Here is a 19,337-nt window from a genome sequence, read left to right on the forward strand (position 1 = left end):
GAGAGAAATCTTTTACTGATGTGCAGTAACTGAAGGGTTTTTAGTTTTTCAGGGATGTTTTTCAGGGTGTGGAATGCAATAAAATAAGGGGCATGTTTTTAAAAAATAAACAAAAATGGAATGAGTTCTGAGAGGTGTCACTTCTTCATTCTGGTGGCTGCACAGTGGTGATGGTCTTGAATTTGCCCTTTATAAGTAGTGAATCACTGAAGCTATAAAGGCATTGTTGTTAAAGTGTTACTGTGTTGGAAGTAGTGTTATGCCAGTCAAATATTGGTGTCATCAACTTGCTGTGTGTACTTGGGCCAGTATAGCTGCAGTTTTTTCAGTCTGTAAAAGGGGGCTAATCTCTCGGGAAGTAGTAAGAATTAACTGAAATATTGTGAGACCTTTAATAGGAACTGTTATGGAAGTGCAAAGCAATATCATATGCTTTTAGCTATATGTTTATTTGAATGTTCTGGGGAGTAAGTCCAAAATGGTGTTGAGCGTATTCTTGTGGTAACTTTTGAAACTTTAATTAGAAAAAGGTTTTCCAAACTATAAGGTGTTTATGCTTTTGCACATTCACCTTTTTGTAATGATCTCCCTTTCAGATTATTTTTCTCTTTTTTTTTTTTTTAGTTGTAAGTTGTGCAAGCTTAAAAAAATGACTATTTGTGGTCTTACCCAATATATATGAAGAATACAATGCAAGAAAATTGAGATAAGTCTACTAAGCCATTTCTGGCTTCTCATGACCTCATAAGTCACAGTCCTCTTGTGGGTACTGTGATGATCTCAGAGTCCCTTGATGTCTGTAGACTTACATTTCAAAATTACCTGAATAGTCCGTGCTGTCTTTTTGTCTACTTCACTCCCTGCAAATTCAAGTCAGGTTTTTCACAATATCCATATATATATCTGTGTAAGTTGAAAGACAAAAATAGATACCAGGCTTTATAATTTATCAGTCATAACACCAGATTGTCATGTGTGTGTATTATTTAAGTCAGAGGTACTAAACTAAGACAATACAGTAGATCATAAAAAATATTCATGTTTGTATGTTGAACATGGGTCACTTCTGCTGTCTTGGCTCAATTCTTACCAGTTCACTTACCCTTGATAGGGAAGTTGACGCTAAAATCAACAAAGCTTAAGTTACCTTTGGCAAACTTACCTCAAGTCTTTGTAACAAGTTGCTAACTCTGAACAAACATAGTCTATCAGGTTTGTGTCCTTAGTACTTTCCTTCACACTTGTGAAATCTGGGTTGCATATTCCAAGCAGGAGCAGAGATTGAACAGTTTCCACCTCCACTGTCTTAGAAAAATCCTTAGAGTTACTTGGCACCAATGAATCACTAATAATGAGACCCTTGACAGAACTGGCCTACAGTCTGTGTAGACTGTGCTGGACGCTCACAGGCTTTGGGAGACATGGACTGCATGCCTCAGGATTGTCTCCTGAAGGCTGTGCTCTATGAACAACTTAAGAACTGCCCGCGATGCAGAGGAAGGTCAAAACTCTGTTATAATGACAAGGTCAAGCAAGGCCTCAAGAAATTCAGCATTCCTCGTGACAGCTGGGAAAATCCTGCCCACAATAGTTCAGTTTGGAGAAACCGAGTTTAGACTGGTGCAGTCACTGCGGAGAGCCATCAGAGAGCCCAGGCGGAGGTCCACAGGCGAGCCAGGAAGCAGAGTATTCTTCACCTTCCATCTGAAGAGTGGGAAGGTTTGCCACTCACACATTAGGGTCTTTTCTGATATCATTGCTAAGCACCATTGACAGACTGACTTTGTCACATCTCCTTTCATCTGTCAAGATGTTGGATGGCCATATATGTTGGAAAGCAAGAGAGAGTCCTTTAAAAATTAGAGATGCTCTTGTAACACAAAGACCAGCTTTTTGTCCATTTCTTAAATGAATTTCTGTTTCAAATGTTAGTTTGCACACCCATTAGAGCAGGATTTGGCAACATGTGGTTTAAGGAGTATGGGTTTGTTTCTGTAGGATACTGGGTGTTGTGGTCCTGATCCATTTAATTGAATGGGACTACTCGAGTGCTTACATTTGAGCACATGCTTAAGTGCTTTGCTCAGTCAGGGCCATCATGCAGTGCCTTCAGAGTATACCTTTGATACTGGTACTAGCACTGTGTCATCTATTGAACTCCTATTATTCAACTTCCTCTCTTTTTCTCTTCTCAATGTTCTTTGTGCTTATGTCTTTTTTATTTCTTATTCTTTCTCTGTCAAGTGGAGGGGGCTGAATATGCACATGGGTTTGGAAGGCATATGAATTTTTTTTTTGTTGGATATTTTTATTCTTCTGAGTTGGATATTTTTCTTTTGCACATGTCTTTTTTCCCCCTGTAGCTTTGCATTTGTTTTTGGCCGTGGTTTTTGAGATTTTCCTTTGTAATTTTCCTATAACTTTTTTGAAATATTTTTGTTTCTTTTTTTTTAGAAAACACATCACTTCAAAAGTTTAGACTCCCTCCCTCCCATTTTTAAACTTTCCTTTTATTTATATTTTTTGGCAGTTTTAAAAGCTTTGGACCTCAAATATGCTGGCCAGGTCACATGGAAATATTAGCTGACCCCTTTCATTCTCAGACATATGACAACAGATAAAAAAAAATATGGCTTTCAGTCTGGAAAAGATTGCAAACTCCTGTTCTGGAGTTACTCATCAAGTTTATGAGCATTGTGTGGGCATGGAAGAATCTGTAGAATGTGTTAATTTACATGAACTGCAAGCTCGCTACTGTGAAAAAAAGGATAAAATGTATTATGTGTAAACCAACAAAAAGCCCTTTGGATGCATTGTTCTGCAATGCAGTTGAGGTTCCAGGAATTGGATAATGCCCTGAAGTCATTTTACTCATGGTTTCTCTCAGATTACCAAGAGGGAACCCACACGTACAGTGCTTTGAAAAAGATCTATGTGCATATGGCGGAGTAGTTTGCTGCCACTTCTATGTCCATAAGGCTGATTAAGTCTGGAAGTAAACAATGAGTGTAATACATTAGCAAGAGACATGGCAATAAAGAGAAGTAGACAAAATTGCAAAGCAAAGCTAAGGGTTACATCCACCTTAGTTTGTCAGCAAACCCATCTAATGTGCGTTCCAAACCCCATGTAGCCATCAGTGGAGTGGAAAGAGATTATCTGGTAATTCACCCTTGTTGTATTTCCATGCATTTGTGTGAATTAAACAGAGAGATGCTGTCTTTTGTTCATTTTATTATTTGAAGTTCTTGTGTCGTGCTGTGCACAAAATTTATGCAGCTATCACTGAGCTAATGTTGGATAAGTTATTGTATCATTCTAGAGAGTTCACAGGTAGTTTGTAGATTCAGGGTAACACTATTTGCACAGAGACTGGACAGCAATTGGTATTTGCAGAGTTCCCAGAAGAAGCTGTGTAGTCTGCAGGCTAGTTCTGACTGTCCTATGGACAAGGATTCGATTCTTTGATTTGATTATTATTTTTATTGTTCAGTGTGCTGTGTGCTATATTGAACAGATATTAGAACACAGGCTGCCCCAAGGAGCTTACAGTCTAAGGCCCCAATCCTGTAAAGATTTGTGCATGTTCTTAACTTTCAGCACGATTAGTCCCATTGATAGAAAGAGAAACATAGAAAACAAAGCATCCTTATTTCTTTCCCAGCTATCTTGCTCCAGCCTAACTATGGTTGTTTTGTTAATCATTCCTAGTACAGGTCTGTTGCAGCTTATGCTGGGGTTACGTTCTGCAGTCAGCGCATAAAGCGAAAATCGCTTATAGTCAAAATTACATTGAGTGTAATGGCGAGCGGAATCGTCCGCGCTACAGGTACAGAATTAAAATTGTTATTTTTCTCTTTCTTTGTTTTTGCTGACCACGTAAGATGCGACAGACCTGTATCTTACTGTAGTTTTAATTCCCATGCATGCCAATGACTCCCTCCCCTTGCACCACAACAGATTCCTAGTCCTTCTCAACTGTTATATCCATTCCTCTCTGCCTTCTAGAGAGCAGCTGCATATCACAGAGCAAAGACAAAAAGGACATAAGCTAGTCAGAACTTCCCACTAGTGGTGTTAGACAGGCTCCTCAGATTTTTGTGTCAAGAGGGCCTGCTGGAATCTGCCTCTGTTGCTCCATGTGGCTCTGGACTCCCATTGCTTCCCTCACCTGCACTCTACAATCCTAAAAAGCATCCTTGTTTAACAATTCAGTATAAAATACAGTACCCTTGCTTGTTTTTTCAGAGAGCACACTTATATTGTGTAATATCTAGTTGCAAAGACCTTGATTATATAGAGGAAGGGAAAACAATTACTTGGAAATCCTACCCCTAGACTTATTTTCCTAAGAAGTCTTTTGCACCTGAAAAACATCAACTTGCAACACAAAAGCCTGAAGTGACTCTAACTAGACAACTTTCCAAAATAGTGGTGGTGTTGCTTGGTGGGAATTCCAGTCTGCAGGTGTCTCTTTGAGGAAAGTTTATACTGTATTCATTCAAAACAGAAAAATGTAAACTATTTTGGGGAATTTTTAAAACCTTCCTTCTCAAATGGCTTCGCATGTCTTTGCTTGAGGTCTTCAATGGGAATAAAAGTTGCTTTTGAGGCTGAGTAATGGGAAAATACAGAGATTAGTACTGTAATGTGCACTGTGCCAGTAGCAATCTGTTACAAATTATTTGCATAGTCATGGATCAGAATACAGGTTAAACCCAGGTCATTGCATTTGCTCTATAAAGATGCATTTTGGATTTGAAAAACTCAGGTATTTGAATTGTAAAGTGTTTCATTGTTGAATTTATTATTAGCGGAAGGTCTCTAGTTTTTATCACAATCTTTCTTTTAATCTAAAAATGTGAGGTAGAATGGATTCAGAATTGTTATATGAAATACATTATCAGCTAAAAGATCTTTATTGATAACTAGGGTTTAGCTGGTTCTTTATCTTCCACGGTCTGTTCTTATGCTTGAGAAGCAAACCTCATTCCTCTGTGGCTTGTATGAGCTATCAGTTACAGAAAAGATGGGGCAAACGTTTTTACTTTATTCACACAATAAAACTTTGATGTAGTAACCAGAATCAGGGCACATATAAAACAAACAAAGTCTAATGCTTCACTCCAGGAAGCATACATGTGGTTTTAAAACAGGCATGCTAGGAACAGCACAAAAGCACTGACAAATAATATTGGCATAGCATGCATTACATATAAAACTGTAATATAAGTGAGGGGAAAATGGCTGATCAAAATGACAACAATGGCAGAGTGTAAAGCTTATAGGCAACAGAAGGTGGTGGCCAGACACGATATTGCGGTCTCAAGCCAGCAGTGATAGATAAGTTTATAGGACATTATATTTGGGTATGTTTCTTAATGTAGTTGCATTATTTTGTTTAGCAGAGGAGGGGGTTATATTGCTGACGTCTGATTCCTTGACATAACTCTCTCTTGGCAACAGTTGTCTAATAAATGGAAATCCGTTTCCAAAGTAGGTCTTCAGTTAAATCAGAAATACATAACCAGATTGGAGGGTCAGGGTAAGCAAAAGCAACTAAACTTAGAGCAATATTGTGCCTGAAGGTGAAACTGAGCTGATTGAAATACACTACATTCCGCCTTATAGTCATTAACTCTGTTTTCTTCTTGCAAGGAAATTCATGGGTTAAGTTTCAGCATTTAAAACAAACATTAATAGCATATAATCCTTTCTCAGATTGGTACACGTATTTACTAACAAATTTAAATGTAGGGCACATGATATAGTCTTAAATTGAATTAGATGCTCTGTAGCTGAGCTGTGTGTGAGATAAATAATAGTACATTCCACAGCTTGAAACAGTGAATGTTAATGCCTCACTTCCTAACTTTTTAATATGGTTGTTCAAAATTCAGTAAAGAAATAATTTTAAAAAGAGAGAATATTAACCTACAGAAATCTGCAGACTGTAATACCTGGGCAGAATGAGTTGAGTTGAAGACCTATGGACAGATTCTGCTCCCAGTGATACTGGTGTGACTCTGGAGTAACTTCACTGACTTCAATTTAACAGATAAATTTAAAGGCAAGTCAGTGGAGATACACCGGATTCATAGAAGTGTGATGGAGCAGAATTTGACCCAGACTGTAACTTCTAGTCTGAAGTGTCTTGCATTGCTTACTGTATGACTAAATCTTAAGGATAGGCTTTTGTGTGCAAATATGTTAAAGATTGACAGAGGCAGCATCAAACATTAGATTAGGTGATCTGTCTTCACTGTAAGTAGGAGGGTCTTCCTGGCTAGGGGAATAACCTCTGCTAATATTGTGGAATATTTGGACACAAGTAGCTCCAGTGACCTATTAATATGATGAAATGAAGTTTAAAATTACATTGGCTTTTTTCCTAATGACCAGCAGCAGGTGGATCCAAATGGATTGGGAATTACTACATAAAACCTGAAACTCAAACCATAACTATTTGTTATTCTCTGATTGGGTCACATTTGGTCTGCAAACAGGCACAGTGCAGACAGTGACTTCTTGTTTTAGATAACTGTACATTTTAAAATGCTTTTCTGCAAAAAATGTAAAATAGCTTACTTCAAGTATCTTTTTACTAGTACCACATAATAGTATTACAGTTGTCATTCTTGTAGGTAATCTTTTAAAACTTGGAACAAGTAGTATACTGTGGTGTTTAATTTTGTGGGGCTATGTCCCCTGTTGTCTCTAGATGAGTGCTACCAGGGAAATGTGAATGCTTTGTATGGAAGGTTGCATAATAATACCATTGTGCATTTATATAGCACTGTTCATTCCAAAAGATCCTAAGGCCTTTTACAGACTATGGGCCAGATTGTTCCATCTGGCTGAGCTGTGCAGAGTGCAAGGTTGAGGTGGTGCTGGGGGAATAAAGCAAAGTGGAACTAAACTACCACTGCCCCCCACCCCTTAGTCCTGGGGCCATCTGCCTCTGGTCCAGTGCCTGGCATAAATTAGAGCAATCCTGAGGCTGCTCTGATTTATGCTGGCTGCTTATTGCTCCAAAGGGACCTGGGGATCACTATGATGAAGGACTATTCTAGCCATACTCCCTTTTCAGTTACCAAGAGCTAGAAGGGGAGACTAGTTAAGAGCTGTTATAGCAGCTTCATGGAAGGATTCAAAGCAGGTTGACTGGACCAAACAGTCCATCCTATGCATCTACAGCACTGGAATCACTTTCCCAGTATGTTGCTAGTGCTTCTGGGGTGGAGCGTGGAAGCCCGGTAGTCATCTGGTATATAGCAACTAATCCATTTTGCATTCCTAAATAAAATCAGTTTTCCCCATCCATTAACTAGTTTTGTACTCCCAAGGAAAATAATTCCTGAACTTTCATACTATATCAGTTAATCAATTCTACCAAATCTGCCTTCCAAACATCAAAACCTATTCTGATATGTACACCTCACATAATCTCCCAGTTAGTAAATTCTGGGCTCTTTCCTAGTTAATGAATTCTACCTCCCGCACCCCCAAATGAATTCTGGGCTTTCTTCTGTCCTGCCCAGCTAAATGAATCTTGAGTCCCTTTCTCTTTATAAAGGGCTGTGCTTCTTCCACTCATGGTTTCCTGGATGTGTAGGAGATTGGAGCTAATCTGCTCTGTTCAGTTATCAGATCCCTTTTGGAAGGGACTAGGTTTTTCCTCTGGAGGGCTAAAAGAGGGGCTGCAGAAAGGAACTTTGGCTCCTGTGACTATCCATGGAGCAGCGGTAGCACTAATAACGCATTTTGTGTTACTTTGGAGTTTTGTTTGAGCTTCTCAAAATGGTGTGCAGGAAGAAGGGCCTGAAAGGTTCTGGGGAATAGCAGTGAGTCCTTAGTGGGCTGGGGAGACCAGCACCTCACAGGTGGTGGAGAGAGCAGGGAGGAGCTTGGCCCCTGAGTGAGGCAGCAGTTGGCCTGAGGCCAGACCACCAAGGCAGTATTTCATTAGTACAGGGCGAAGCTGAAAGCAGCTAAATTTGAATAAGTGGAACTTTATTAAACCCTGTAGACTGCTCTGTCCAAGTGGCTGCATTGCTTCCTGCCCACTCCCCACATTCTCTGTTTTCCTAGTGTTTCCTCAATAACATTCCCCCTCACTCACTTCCCCGCCCCCCCAAACATGGACCCTCTGGCTTTAGTTCCACTGATCATGATACAGGTGGTACTGCTGCAGGAGGAGGCATGACAATCTGAAAGTTATGAGTGAAAGGAAAAGAGAAAAGCTCTAGTACACTGGGGACATTTTCCAAAATTTTGCCACCATTACTAACGCTCTTCATCTCCGTTGATGTTAGAAACATTTAGATGATTACTATAGATAGGTGACTGGCGGCTGTTGATGTTCTTAGCATCGTGTCATGGTAACCCTGATCTGAATAGTCTAAATGAGTAGAGATTCAGTAGGGATAGTGATGGGCGTAGAGGTAGAATTGAATGAAGAGATGCAGAATGGAGCAAAGTGGTGGAATACTTTTGACCTCGCAGAGTTTGTGGAGGTGCTCAAATGCCATGGTGATTAATACAGTATAAAAAGCTAGCTAGCAGTAAGAAAAGATCCAGGAGGAATTTTGTGCAGTCCATTTTAGTATTCAAAATAGTCAGTGATTCTACTGCTGATGTAATTCCACTGCTTTGTGGTGCTGATCATTAGTGCAAAGCTAGAGATACTTCATGGTGCAGGTCTAGTCTGTATGTGGGAGAGTGATGTGCTGGATGGAAGAGGATCAGGAAGAGGCTATCTGAGTAGAATCCTATCTTTATTGCTTGAATTTAGCTGCATAGACTTTACATCTCTTCCTTAGGTTTAGCATTTATTTTAACTCTACCTCATGACAGTGACTAGGGCTCAGAAACGGGTCTTCCATTTCAATCTTGAAAAACCTTTTGACACTGAGACTATAGTGTGTATATATAATAAATTAATGGAGCATTGCAGAAATTTTCTTAGTAAAAATGATTGCAATAACCAGTTTTGCACACACCCCTCTTTTCCCCCCTCTCATTTCATAAAGCCTATAGATCATTTTTTCTTTACTTTTTCTGTTTTTTCTCCTATCCTAGTACAGAAGCCTGACAGCCTGTTTTATTGTTCAAGATAAGTGATTATATTTGATCAGGTTTTAGATGTCTTACCAGCCGAAAAGTGTTGAAGTAATGGTCTGAAACATTCTGGAAGAAAGTCCAGAAATCTTTTTAAAAGGCCAAAGAATGAATAACAGTGCATATATTATCAGGCTGACTTAAATCAAATCATTACTGAACTGCACTGACACATGCTGTTCATGAAAGACTTTATACAGTCCTTTTAATCGGATGAATTGTCTTGTTGTGCAAAAACTGTTATTACACTGTGTGTGAAACCAACCATGCTGCAGGGGGAAAAAATTAAATTGTCTGACTGAGAGGTCACTTGTGAATAGTAAGACAAGATCTATTACCATTATTAGGGGATTATGAGGCTCTAGAGGACATTCACTCTTTTATGGTTTTCAACTGCTCGAATGAAATATTTTCGTGGTAAATGACACCCTTCTGGGAAATTCATCTGAAGATGCATTATCTCCTGTCTTTCGGAGGGGGGAAAAAGTGCGGGTGGAGGGAGGAATATGACAGAAAGCAAAATATGTTCTTATTCATCTAGAAGCTATATATAAAAATCCATTAAACTTGATGTGGGTGTCTGAAAAGTGTCTTAAGTAATACTTGATGGCACTATTCTCAGTCTGCTGCTATTAATACCAGAGAATGGCTTTAGTGGAATTGTGGACAGAATCTTGGAGGGATGTTTGCTCCAAGTTTATCAGGATGCTGAAGCACATGCAGTTTTATAGAGCATATGGATTAGATTCTCTTAGGTGCTCAGAACCACAATTGGGCCCAAATCTTAAAACGCCACACTCGTGTGGCCACCCAAATGAAATGACCAGATTTCCAAGAGTGCTCAGCATTCAGCAGCTCTCACTGTTGTCACTGGAAACTGGTGAACACTTTTGAAAACTGGCCATTTCACTCAGATGTCTAAATGGGAAATGTTGGAGTGTGAACTCTGGAAAATCTAGTCCAGTGTTGTAAACTTTTGAAGTAAAACCTAGAAAACTAATTGCAGTTCCATTTGCTTTTTGTTTGCGGTGATGAGAGAGAGGATCTCACTCTCTTCAATATTGTCTGATTAACGTAGATGAATTTTCTCATGAGATAATGTATTTAGGTTAACAAAGCGAGGTGTGAATAAAGAGCCATTGATACAAGGTCAATGTTCTACAACCAGGTTGTTAAATTGAGAATTGGATTTTTTAAATTGTGGATCCTAATCCTTGTGAAGTGTTGTTCTGTTTGGGTATAATATTATTATTAAGCTAATCTCAGGATAATTTTATTAGCAGCTGTAACACAGGAGCTCTTTGGGGGGAAAATCCATTAAAAAAATTCAGACAGGGAGAAAAGGAAAGGGGAATGATGGATTCTGTTTTCCCCCTACTCCCTCCAGTCAATCACAGCATCAGCTTTTAAAGAGACTAATGGTTTTATAGCTTAAAAATAAATCACCAAATTGCAGGGGATGTGTGAATGTGCATATAAATCCTGATGGTTTGGGGAATAGCAGCTTTTGTTACAGTTAGATCTTTGTGTAGCATATTTAAATTTATTTTTAAGAGGGGCTGTTGGAATCTTTTTCAAATAGAATAATTAAACCCAAACTCAGAATAAACAAACAAACAAATAAAACCCTGGAATACCTTTGTTGGGTTGCTAATGAGAGGCTTCACCTAACTGCTCCATCTTTGGGGATGATGAGGGAGGTAAAATGCACTGTTGCTAGGCAACACATTTGTCTGCCTTCTGAGCATGTTCATATGCACTATGAGCTAATAAATCTTCATGTTGGCTTTTTGAAACGGTTCAACAACTGATGAAGAGTTAATATTTATTTATCTTTGACGGGTACCCAGGCAAGTCTTGTTTATCCATTAAATGGGGGGGAGGAGTTGTGATGCTAAAGCGTATTGTTTATCTAAACTCACAATGTATAGTGAAGTTGTTTTTTAACTGTAAAAAATTCAAAAGGAAATACCAATAGAGGATTGTGTAACTAATAGCTATATAAGTTTACTAGCAAGTGCTTAATGTTTCCCATGGAGCTTCAGACAATATTTAAACAGTTATTAACAAAAAAAATCATTTGCTGTGGGGATCATAATTGTCACAGAACATAATGCAGTCTTCTCAAATTCAGACCACTGAGATAATGAGCTGATATTGAACACATCAGATAATGAGGTAATACAGACCCTCAATCTCAAAGTCAGCTTCTCCTGACCACTGCAGAGTGAGGATGGGACTGAGGAAACTGACCTTTCAACTTAAATGCAGCAGGTATGAATAACGTCCACTGTAATTATAATTGAGATCCAACTTCCAAGAGAAAAAGGATGGTCCAATGGTTTAGGCACTAGTTTAGGACTTGGGAGGCTTGGGTTAAAGTTCCTGCTCCATCACAGGATTCCTATGTGACTTTGGAACTTAGCCTCTCTGTGCTTCGGTTTCCCAATTGTAAAATGGGAATAATAGCTCACTCTCTCTCTCTCAGCGGTGTTGCAGGTAAAATACATGATGGAAGAGCTTAAGGCAATGGGAGTCATACAAGTATGATAGATAGAGTGTCTGTTCTGCATTTCCTTTTTTCAGTTTTTCATAGCTTTCCCAACAAATTCCTCTGAGGCTGAAATTGTCCAGGCCTTGTGTCATCCCAAAAATTATTTCACAAACACTTTCTCTGGCACACCTGAGAGTCAATGGATGAAATCCTGGCCCTATTAAAGTCAAAGAGAGTTTTGCCACTAATGTCAGTGGAGGTAGAATTTTACCTTAAGCTCTGCAGGACTGCAGTTTTTATCAAGATCAAGGCGCTTTCAAGCTCTGTTGTCACAGCTGGTGGATCTAGTAAGCTCTCAAGGCCACAGGACTCAGGATCTTTCTGTTTTTTTTTTCTTAGCAAAACAGGAAAATTGAATAAAAAAAATCTAGTTTTGATGGAATTTTCTGGTTACAAAATCAAACTGTCAAAAGTCAAGACATTCCAAAAAGTTAACACTGGAAATGTAACTCATTCACACTGTGTATGTATGCAATGTCCCTTCTTCCTCATTTCCTTGCTATGTGTAATCTTTAGAGTATCACGTATGTGAAAAGGATAGGATATGTGTTGTGACCCAATTAATAATGTGGAAACAGTCTAATTTTTGGAGCAACCTATCTTTTCAGTGCTTGTTTTTTCTTATCATTGAGGCAGTAATACATTTGCTGCTTGTAATTTATCATAAAGTTAAAACATTGTAAGACCGAAAAGAAAGGAAGGGCTGGAAGAGAGGCATGATTGGCCTAGAGAATGCTGCATCTTCAAACAGTGATATATACTAGTCATTAATTTCACTAAAGAGGGCCAAAACTATGAAAAAATTATTTTGTTACAAACCCAGACAAATTTTTGACTTTGTAGAATTGTTCAGACCCCTCCCTCGCCCCCAGAGGAAAAAAAAAAGAAAGATTTATAGATTGTCTCATCACTAGAAGAGAATATCTTGTTGTTATTGCCTAGAAAACAGGAGCTGTAAGTGTAAGGTGATAAGTGATAAATGGTCCTATTAGAGTAAGGCTTAGTTTATAAACTTCATTTTTCATAGAAATGTGGGACTGGAAGGGACCTCAAGAGATCATCTGATTCAACCTCCTGCACTGAAACGGGACCAAGTATACTTAGTATACCCTGACAGGTGTCTGTCTAACCTTTTCTTTAAAAACCTGCAATTACAGGGATCCCACAACCTCTCTTGGAAACACATTTCAGTGTTTAGCTAGACTTAGAAAGTTTTTCCTAGTATCTAACTTAAATCTCCCATGCTGCAGATTTAAGGTCATTATTTCTTGCCCTACCTTCCATGGACGTGGGGAACAATTGATCACTGTCATCTATATAACAGCCCTTAACATATTTGAGGACTTATCAAGACTCCTCTGCTCCCTCAGTCTTCCTTTCTCAAGACTAAACACATCCAGTTTTTTAACCTTTCCTCACAGATCAGGTTTTCTTTGATCATTTTTGTAGTTCTCCTCTGGACTCTCTCCAGTTTGTTCAAATCTTTCATAAAGTGTGTTGCTCAAAACTGGACACACCAGTCCAAGTAGAGTGGGATAGTTCCCTCCCATGTCTTGCATATAACATTCTTGTTAAAAAACAAACAACCCCCCCCACCCAGAATCATATTAGCCTTTTTTGCAACTACATCACTTCATCTCATATTTAATTTGTTGATCCATTATAAACCTCAGATCCTTTTTAGCTGTACTGCTGCCTAGCCAAGTATTTCCCCTTTTATATATGAGCATTTTATTTTTCCTTCTAACATGTAGTGCTTTGCACTTGTCTTTCTTGAATTTAATCTTGACCATTTTAGACCAATTCTCCAATTTGTCAAGGGTGTTTTGAGTTCTAATTCTGTTCTCCAAACTACTAGCAACTCCTCTGACCTTAGTGTCATTTGCTAATTTAATAAGCACATTGTTCACTTTATTATCCAAGTTATTAATGAAAATATTGAATGGTATCAAACCAAGAAAGACTTCTGCGAGATTCGATTAGATATGTCCTCCCAATTTGACAGCGAACCATTGATACATACTCTGAGTATGTTTTTTCATCCAATTATGCGATCTTGGAACTGTTAACAATTATTTTCGGCAACTCATGGAGGATGGTGAAATCCCAGAAGACTGAAGAAGTTTCAGGTTTTCTTGTTTGTACACTCCTAATTTTTTCTTACCTTAAGTTTTGTATTAATAAACTCTGAAAGCTGTTTTGCTAAGAGAGCCCTTTATCCAGATAAGTAAAATTTTAGTTCTCAATTTTTTGCCAGTAAAAAGACTATTTTAAGAAATACTGAGAAAATGAATGAATGGAAGTATGAGTGATGTAAGAAATAATAATGATCTTGATCACATCCAAAATTTGTAGTGGTTTAGAGGAACTGTTCCATCTGTATCCCCACAGAGAAGGGGGCCAAAACTGCATCCGTGGAGTGATCTCTTGGTGTTCACATGATATTCATATTTTTGGAGTACATCTGTTGCAGTTTGGTGAGATATTGTTACAAAGCTGCCAATAAAAGAGAGAGGGCTGCTAGGCTGGCCAAAGGTCAAACTTGTTCACTCTCAACCTGGATTGGTCTGTGAGACCCGATATCCCCTGATTTTCTCAAAAGGCTTCTAGGAGGGAACTGGATTATACTCTTAAAGATCCAGGTAAATATGGAAGAAGGTGCAATTCTTCCTGGGCACCACAATACCAAGAAGGGCTTCTGCCTCTCCTTCCCCTAGGAAGGAGGAGACCAAGACTACAATAGAGCCATGCTGTTCTCAAAGTAACCTTTTTTTCCCCTCTTTTTTTGGTAATCTATTTGGCAGGGATGCCCGATTTTTTTTTTCCCCCTCTAAAACTGTGTGTGGGGGGGTGGGGGTGGGGGTTGTGTGCGAGTGTGTGCTTGTGAGTGTGAACGTTTAAGTTTTGAGTAAATACTGTCCTAAATCACTGTGTCACCGTGAGTTATAAAAGAATGTTTCCAGAAACTACTCTGTCCTAAAAAGGGACGTTAGATGTGGTTAATCACTCTGCATTGCAGTTAGTAGATACAGTGGGGAGGAGGGGAAGAAGTCAGTCCTAGAAGCCACCTTGTAATAGTGACCTTGAAGGAGTTTTAAGTACTGCTTTAGAAGGCTGAGAAGTAGACTTTGCCTCCTTAGGTCTTAGGTTTAATATGTATAGGAATTGATTATATGTTACGTTAACGTCATGGTTTAAGTCTTGATTGGGGTCATCCAATAATTCAGTCAGCTGCAGATTTTATTCCATACTGTCAGCTTGATTTATTAACTCAATTCCTGTTGTAGTTTCGATTTTATAGTTTTACTGTTTTATCCTTAATTAGTTAGTAAGATTTGTAATAGTTAGTTTTGGCTAGACTATTAATTGATTTTAAGTGTCTTTTAATTAATTTGTAATAAATTATACAATAAAAATCATATAGCTGGGTTTTCTTTCAAAATTGCAACAAGGGTCATAAAACTCTTTCAAGGTCCTGGGTTATTTAGCTGCCTGCGAGCTACTTAGTTCTATCCCTAAATTAGTACCTATGTCCCTTACAGCGACTATATTTTCATAATAAAAAATTGGGACACTTGCAGCAACATGTTATAAGGTTGTGAACTAATCATATAAAAAGACAAAAGTGCATTTTAAAAATTATATATGTACATATGTAAGTACTGGTGTTGCTATCGCCAGTTTCTGACTCATGCATATTTCTTTATTTTGAACAGAAGAACAGCTTTGATAGTGTCTGCTCATTTGACTTTTCTCTCCAAATTTTGTTCATTACACTAAGCACTTGTTTCATGGGACTTTTTATTCCTAGTGTACATGGAGCAAGTTCTGATCACTATAATAATATGCCTTGAACAAGCCATTTGTAATTACAGAACCAAAATCAGGGTGTTTCATGGTGATTGAAAAGCCAGGACTATATTGGTAAAGTTGGGATTTATGGTCCCCTTGTATAAGGAATAATGAATATTTCATGTGTGAATTAGAAGTGAAATAAACGTGCTTGATACCTTGGTCTTAATCTGCAAAGCTATCAGTGCTTCAGGACTGTACTACATCAGATTCCATTTAGGCAGCTGCACTCTTCCAGATCAGTGCAGCTAACTAGGCCTAGGCCAAAGTTTTTTGAGTACTGGAGATAGAGCAATTTTGATTAAGGACTCAACTTCTGGAACAAATATCAAATGAAACCAAAGTCTTGCTGTTTATGGAATGTACTGCAAGTCTTATTTATCTTTCAAAGCTTTTAATCTATAACTGTTTGGGACTGGGATGTGTGCATTTGTGTCTAATGCTTGGAGTGGGAGTCAGGCTGTCATAAACAGATAGTTAAGGGTTAATAGAACAAAAGTACTTCATGTCTCTTTTGCCTGTAAAGGGTTAACAAGTTTGGTGAGCCTGGCTGTCACCTGACCAGAGGACCAATCAGGGGACAGGATACTTTCAAATCTTGAGGGGGGAAGTTTTTGTGTGTGCTGTTAGTTTTTGGTGGTGATTCACTCTGGGGGCTCAGAAGGACCAGACGTGCAACCAGGTTTCTCTCCAATCTCCCTGATACAGGTTCTTATAGATTCAAAATAGTAAGTACTAGGTGATAAGGCGAGTTAGGCTTATGTTTGTTTTCTTTATTTGCAAATGTGTATTTGGCTGGGAGGAGTTCAAATGTGTATTTTGCTGAAAGGATTTTAATTTGTACTTGTATACTTAGGCTGGGAGGGTATTCTCAGTGTCTATAGCTGAAAGACCCTATACCTATTCCATTTTAAATGTACAAAGATAATTTTTACTGTTTTATCTTTCTTTAATTAAAAAGATTTTCTTGTTTAAGAACCTGATTTTTTTTTTCTGGTGTGAGACCCCAGGGGATGGGGTCTGGATTCACCAAGGAATTGGTGGGGAGAAAGGAGGGAAAAGGGAGAGAGAGGTTATTTTCTCTCTGTGTTAGGATTACTATCTCTCTCAGGGAGAGTCTGGGAGGAGGAAAACAGAAGGAGGGGGAAAGGTGAATTTTCCTCTCTGTTTTAAGATTCAAGGAGTTTGAATCACAGTAATCTCCCAGGGTAACCCAGGGAGGGGAAGCCTGGGAGAGGCAATGGTGAGGGAAAGGGTTTACTTTCCTTGTGTTAAGATCCAGAGGGACTGGGTCATGGGGTTCCCCGGGCAAGGTTTTAGGGGGACCAGAGTGTACCAGGCACTGGAATTCCTGGTTGGTGGCAGCGCTACAAGTACTAAGCTGGTAATTGAGCTTAGAGGAATTCATGCTGGTACCCCATCTTTTGGACGCTAAGGTTCAGAGTGGGGAATTATACCATGACACAGGCCTAGTACTCTTAGTAGATATCAGAAACCCCCAGTCAGAGGCCACATTCCAAAGCCATGGGTCAAAAGTCAGGAATCTCAACTGGGTTACCTGGAGTGAGGCAAGGCAGGTGCAGGGCTGGAACACAGCGTAGGAGCAAGGCTGGGAACGAGCAGGTGCAGGAACTATCACAGCCGTGGGCTAATGCTTTGAGCAGCCAGTGCCCTGCTGCTGATCTTAAGAGAAGAGCTGGTAATCCCCTCAACCAGTCAGGTGGCTTGGCCAATCAGGAGGCTCAAATGGGGCCCAGCTTCACTTGTTAGACTGCCTGGGGTTAAACTAGCAGATACGCAGGCTACAAGTTAGTCCTTACTTCTGACAGTAACATAACAGGGGATCATTAATCTAAGGAGGGGACAGGGGATCATTAATATAGGGAGGGGAGGAAAAAAAAACCTAGAACACCTGAGAAAGGCAAAGAGCTGAATCCACTTACCTGTTCAGAACCCAGATGCTATGGTGATAAGCGGTATAGTAATAATTTAGATAAATAAATTGTTGCCATTGAAACATTTTAAAAAACATTATACATTTTTATTGATATCTTTTGTAATTACTAGTTTTATAAATCCTCTGTTTTGGGCTTCACCATTATCATGGGAAATCCCAAAGTGATGTAGCCTCCTTGCAGATTGTGCACCACCCAGATCAATCTCTAGTTAGATTGTCAAGGTGGTCTAGCTGGATATTCAGGCTTGTGGTGACCACATGGTTGCCAGCGATCTAGCAGCAAACATGCTTCATTGGACATCCCTCCTAACATATGTCTGTACCAGGAACACCATTGAAACTGAACCAGTGATGATGGAGGCAGTTGTGGGTTAGATTTCAAATGTCCTCATTTCTGATCTTGTCCTGCCATTTGATATGGAGCTGCTGCTGAAGATAAGAATCAAAAATGTCATTATGGTTCACTTCAGTTTTCCTCAACACTCCTGTTTCACTGACTTACAATAGCGTTGGTATAACTGTAGGTCTATAGATCCACAGCTTTGTAGCAAGCTTAATGTCATTACACCCCCACTGAAGCTGCTGAAGGGCCCAAAGCACAGCCCCATTATTTGACAGTTGCCATCTGCTCGATATCCCATCCAGATAGGTTAATACTGAGTTGGTTGTAATCTGGAGCTGGAGTCTGCTTGGTGGCGATGGCCAGGGACTTAGTTTTATCTGGATTGTAGTGGACCCTTGTTCTCCCATTCGAAGGGAGGCCACTTGTTCAGGTTGCCTTCGGGCTTGTCTGGCCGAGGCACGAAGCTGGAGAACAGTCTAGGGCCCTTGTCTCCACCCAGGAGGAGCAAGGCCCCCCAGGTCCTCTAGTTCCCAGCCCCACAATAGAGCTGGGCACCAGTCAGTCACGGCCAGGCTTCAGCCTGGGCTTGGAGAGGCTCAAGCTGCTAACAATTAAACACGGGCGACGGGGCTGGCTTCGGCTGGGTGGGGCTCCGACTGCTAGCAAGGCGATCACAGTCTGTGGAGCTAGTGTGGCCTTGGGCTTGAGGAGGCTCAGGCTGCCAGCAAACAAGCAGTCTCAAAGCTGGCTTTAGCTTGGGTGGGACTCAGGCAGCCAGCAAAGCAGCAGTCTAAGGGAGCTGGTAAGGGAGGCTCTTTCTTCAGAGCGGGAGCTTCACTGCGCAGTGTAGAGAGTTGGCCACCCCAGAATAGGGTGGCAGGGGGACACAGGCCTACCCTACTCCACTGCGTCTTGGCCCTGGCAGAGGCAAGATTGGCTTCCTCTGCGTCTGCGGGGATCCAGTCAAAACACGCCAACTGAGCTGCACCTGGCTCCGCAGCTGGCTGCTCCGTAGCTGCCCTTGGGCCACTTCCTGCCTCCCTGGGCTTTGGTACCTCTCACATCCAGGGCTCCTCGGGTTCCTTTGGGTATGTTGCAGCCACTCCTTGTCGGGGTCTCCCACTTCTGCAGCTATGGGACAGCCAGGTGTGGATGTAGTTTCCCTTCCTGGGCATGGCAGTACAGCAGGACCGTCCTTCTCCAGGGATTCTGCCCCAACTGTGCTGCAGGGCCTTCCTCTTACACTTCTGGTCCCGCCTCGGCACTTCCAGTGAGGGGGGGCGGGGCAGGATAGGCTCCGCCCACCAAGGGAAGTGTAGTGGACCCTCCCTCTCCTGCTTGGAGGGAGGCCACTCAGCCTTGCTGCATGGATTAATAACCAGACAGGCATGCTGTTTCTCGCCCAGCCAGATTAGCCACAGTGATTCACCAGCTGAGATGATAGGCCACCTAGCAGCATTTCTTCATATATCCACCCCTCTAATTTTGTAGCAGGTCCTGTATTGTTTTAA

General features: G+C 40.3%; 1 protein-coding gene across 9 annotated transcripts in view; it reads left to right on the plus strand.

Annotated features, from left to right (window-relative positions):
• FOCAD (focadhesin) overlaps positions 1 to 19,337 on the plus strand; it is a 221,207-nt gene that overhangs the window by 71,621 nt on the left and 130,249 nt on the right. The window lies entirely within an intron of this gene.

The sequence above is a fragment of the Gopherus evgoodei genome, chromosome 6 (assembly GCF_007399415.2).
Source record: "Gopherus evgoodei ecotype Sinaloan lineage chromosome 6, rGopEvg1_v1.p, whole genome shotgun sequence".
NCBI lineage: Eukaryota > Metazoa > Chordata > Testudines > Testudinidae > Gopherus > Gopherus evgoodei.